The sequence below is a fragment of the Echinops telfairi genome, unplaced genomic scaffold (genome assembly GCF_000313985.2).
Source record: "Echinops telfairi isolate 266 unplaced genomic scaffold, ASM31398v2 ScPeMD7_7469;HRSCAF=8507_0, whole genome shotgun sequence".
Classification (NCBI taxonomy): Eukaryota; Metazoa; Chordata; class Mammalia; order Afrosoricida; family Tenrecidae; genus Echinops; species Echinops telfairi.
The window spans coordinates 6,431,540-6,436,516 of NW_022111372.1; the positions used below are offsets into that span (position 1 = coordinate 6,431,540).

At 41.8% G+C, this 4,977-nt stretch overlaps 1 pseudogene; it reads right to left on the bottom strand.

Annotated features, from left to right (window-relative positions):
* Positions 1-301: 301 nt before the first annotated feature.
* Positions 302-4,977, bottom strand: part of LOC115873497 — a 48,260-nt pseudogene continuing 43,584 nt past the window's right edge.

Sequence of the window (4,977 nt, forward strand, 5' to 3'; positions counted from 1 at the left end):
ACAGTACTCATATGAATCTTTTTGGAATTTCTGGCAGCTCCTTGTCAATGGACTACTACAATCATTGTTGAATGATCTTCAGCAAAATTTTACTTGCATATGATATTAATGGCATTGTTCAGTAATTTATGCATTCTGTGGGGGCCACCTTTCTGTAGATTATGTAAAAATATGTATCTCTTTCAATTGGTTGGTTAGGTAGGTGTCTTCCAAATTTCTTGACCAAATTTCTTAAATGTTCTGAGTGCTTGAGTATTCCATCAGCTTGTTGCAAAAGCTTGATTGTTATTATGTTAATTTCTTAAGCTGTGTCCTTTACTAATTCCTTCAGTGTAGCTTGGACTTCTTCCAATGGCATCAATTTTTGATCATATGTTATTTCTTGCAATGACTGAGGGTCAATTGGTTTTTCTGGATAAAGTAACTGAGTATTTCTTAATTTTCTTTTGAGGCTTCTTGCATCATTTAATATTTTTCACATAGAATCTTTTAATATTGCAACACAAGGTTTTAATTTTTTGTTTGTTCAACTTGATATCTGCTCTTCCTTTTTAGTTTTCTAACTCCAGACATTTGCACATTTTATTAGGAAACCAAAAAAGAATATTGGGTTGTCAAGAGGGAACAACTCAAAGAACATCATACATCCTATAAAACAGCTAGAAAGAACCATGTTGACTTTTCCCTGCCAAACCTTTTCTGGGAAATAATACGAAAGTACTCATAGAGGACATGCTGCATGCAGAATTGCTGAGCAGAGTCAGGCCTGCCATACACAATTACATTAATGGTTTCTGTTATGGCTCTGTTTGGCTTCAGTTGTCTACTTAGGACCTAGTCCTCGCTTGCAGTGACTAGCTTCACTAATTTGTCCTTTGGATGGTGTTCAATGTTTCCCTTCAAGTAGAAGTAGCACTCATCAAATAGTTTTGGCAACAGCTGTTCTCAGTAGAAAACCCTTAGAGATTACACAATGTTCTTCTTCACATATTTTGCTTTGGAGACATGTTTTTACCCATTTAAATATTCAAATCTTAGGTTTTAGCATCCTTTAATATTTTCAAACTATTCTTGTCTCTGAAAGTCTATCTAGATAAGATAGGTGGGTAAACAATCTGGAGGAGAAAACAACAGTACAAGGGAGAGGGGGAGGCAGGTAAAAGGAAGGGGAGTGTCAACAAACCCAGCGACAAAGGGAAAATAAGTGATCTAAAATCGATGGTGAAGAGGGTGTAGGATGTCTGGGGGGACTTGATCAAGGGCAATGTAGCTGAGATTAATTACTGAAACCTAAATGCAGCCTGAACATGATAATTGGAAAAGAGGAATGTAAAAGTAAATAGAGGAAAGAACTAGGAGGCAAAGGGCATTTATAGAGATCTAAATACAGGCATGTAAATATATTTATATATAATGATAGGGGAATTGATCTATGTGCATATACTTATATGCTAAGTATTAAGGAACCAGACGGACATTGAGCTTCTACTCAAGCACTCCCTTAAAGCAAGAACACTTTGTTCTAATAACCTTGCATTCTGTGATGCTCACCTTCCTTACAGGATCACTGAAGACAAAATGGGTGCATAAGCAAATGTGGTGAAGAGAGTAGATGAGGCATGGTTATCAAAAGATATAGCATCTGGGGTCTTAAAGGCTTGAAAATAAACAAGCAGCTGTCTAGCTGAGAAACAACTAAGTGCACGTGGAAGAAGTACACCAGCCTGTGTGATCATGACATGTCAATGGGATCAGGTATCAGGCATCAAGACCCAGAACAAAAAAAAATCATATCTGTGTGAATGATGGGGAGGGCAGAGTGGAGACCTCAAGCCCATCTATGGACAATTGGATATCCCCTTTCAGAAGGTTCACAAGGAAGAGATGAGGCATTCAGGGTGCAGTATAGTACCGATGAAACATACAACTTTCCTCTAGTTCTTTCATGCTTCCTCCCCGCCCGCTCCCCCAACTATCATGACCTCAATTCTACCTTACAAATCTGGCTAGAGCAGAGCACATACACTGGTAGAGATAAGAGCTCAAAACACGGGGAATTAAGAACAGATAAACCCCTCATGTCCAATAATGAGAGTAGCAATACCAGGAAGGTAGGAGGAGAAAGAGGGAACCGATCATGTATACCCACCCCCCAAGGGAATGGATGACAGAAAAGTGGGTAAAGGGAGACAGAGGACTATGTAAGATATGAAAATAATAATAATTCATAATTTATCAATATTTCATGAGAGAGGGAGGTTGGGTGACAGGGGGAAGATGAGGAGCTGATACCAAGGGTTTATTTAAAAATGATGATAGCAATATATGTACAAAATTGCTTGACACATGGATGGATGTATGGATTGTGATAAGAGCTGTAAGAGCCTCCCATACAATGATTAAAAAAAAAAGAATTTCATGCACACACATCAGGTACTTTGAACTGTGTCACCAGGAACAATGATAGGAATAACTACGTTCTCAAACTCAGCACATATTTTAGATTGAAAAGGGGCTTCAAGCTCATTGAGCTTTTTCTGTTGTTCTCAGGAGTGGCCACCACATATCAGCCCAAGAGGCCTATCCTATGAGCAGCTCTCATAACTGATCAATGGCTAGTTGATGAGAGTTCATTCTTCTCTGGTGGCTGCCAGAGCGATTTCATATTTTCATTGTGGATGCTCTGTTAATGGCATTTATATGTTACTAGGTTGATAGCATTCTTAGAGGACCCATAGGAGAGTAAGAGCTTGACTATCTGTAAGACTCACAGAGATCTGGTTCTGGAAGAGCTTCTGGAGTCGGCCCACTCAGGGGGAGTAGAGTACAGAGTGGTAGCCAGGATGTCCCGTCTGCCCTCTGTCTGAGATGAGGGTTTGCCTCATTGGGGAAGATAAATAAGTGGTCAGTAACAGCTGTAAGGCAGTAGAAAGGGAGAATGCTTTAGGCCGGAGTCAACCTTCAGGGGAGGTGGGGGTTCCCTCCTGGTTGCTCTGCACTAGCTGTTGGAACAGCAGGTGGAGCTGGTTGCACAAAGCAATAGAGTGTCTAGCTCTTTGACCCATCCAGCACCAGAACCTGGTCTGAGTTGATGAACTTGTTGAAACTGGGTGATGGCCAGTGGGCAATTTGCATGAGCAAAGCATATACAGTGAACCCTCATTTATCACGGTTAATAGGTTCTAGACCCTACCGTGATAAATGAAATTCTGCGAAGTAGGATTCCTTATTTGTAAATCAAATATTTTCGTAGTTAGAGCATAGAGGACATGAAAAAACACCCTTTAGTCACCATTACACTCGTATTACCCAATTTATTAAACGAAAAAGGGAAAATACAGTCAAACATTTTGGACGTTACAATTATCATTTATTATTTATTATATTATTTATGGCATCAAGCGTGTACAGCATGAGCCAATCACTGGCAGTAATGACAGAGCATGTGCTGTTAAGCAAAAACCGCGATAGAGTGAAGCCGCGAAAGTCGAAGCGCGAAGTGGCGAGGGTTCACTGTACCAACGATTTTCTGTAGCAGCTGGTAAGTCTTTTGGTACACACTTTCTGTGGTCTCATCAATACACAGGACCTTGACATCAGGGAGGAAAACCCTGGCCAGACACAGCAGCTCTCTCTGCCCCCTTCACTCAGCTCATTGTCCTGATCCTCTGTGGACTCAACTCCTCTCTCTCATTCTTTGTGGCATTGTAAAGTGGAAACTTGTTCTAATACTCAGTCGTACTCACCCAAACCTAGTGCCAAAGCAGCAATTCCACTACCTTCAAGTGCTCCTGGTCACAGACTTCATGTAGTGGTGTCCATCTGGCCTGGTCTTTAGCATTCTAGTCATTTCCATTTTGTAAGATATATTCACCAGATGGCATGTCATCCTTAATAGAAGCACTATAGAGCAGTCTTTCCTCTGATTCTTTTTCACAGCCACCTGGCTATTGGACAAGGATTTCACCGCTGAAGGGCAGAACATCATGCATCTGTAGCTTGTATTATTCAGTGTAGAAGGTTGATCACTGGTGACAGGGCAATGGACTTACCTGACATGTTAGTGTTTCTCTGTTTCACGTGTCACCAAATTTAAGTTTGCTTGATGTTGCCGAACACTCAGGAAATTTTTCTTTTGCAATAGTCTGATTTACAAGAGTCCTGCTTACTGCCTCTCTGAATGCTGCCTTGGCATGGCTTGGGAATGGGCATGAAATTCTGTTATGGCACTATTTTCTTTTATGACCCAATGGCAAGAATTCCTTAAATGTAAGATTGTAACAGAGATTCATCTCAGGAATCACTATGTCATCCAGGCTGTCAATTTCAAGAGACACTATGTACTTAGACAGTGGTAATGGGATTACATTTATGCTTCCAAAATATCAGACTGTGCTCTGGGGCCATTGGCTAGTAAGTTGATTTCACCAGTTGGTGAGGAGATGGTTGGCTGCAGACATATACCAGCTTTTCCATAACTTTCTTGTTGGAGTTAGGTTCACCATCATTTTTCCACTTCTAAATACTATTCTTGTTTGATTTGAGCCAACGTTTTCTTTTTCTTTTACCTCTTCCTAGACTTTGTTGAAAGTTTTTGGCCTTCTCATAAATATCTGCTGGAGGACTTGCAGAGACAAATTCATACATTACTGCCTGCTGGGCATTTTCATTATTTACCCTCTGAGGTTTGGTTTTCACCAAAACTTTACTTACAATGTATCTTACCCCCTGCGCGCCCCGCCCCCGCCCCCCACCCCCACCGCTGCTGCTCCCCGGCGGAGGCAAGAGGTGGTTGGGGGGGACCATGGCTGACGTTTTCCCGGCCAACGACTCCACGGCGTCTCAGGACGTGGCCAACCGCTTCGCCCGCAAAGGGGCGCTGAGGCAGAAGAACGTGCACGAGGTGAAGGACCACAAATTCATCGCCCGCTTCTTCAAGCAGCCCACCTTCTGCAGCCACTGCACCGACTTCATCTG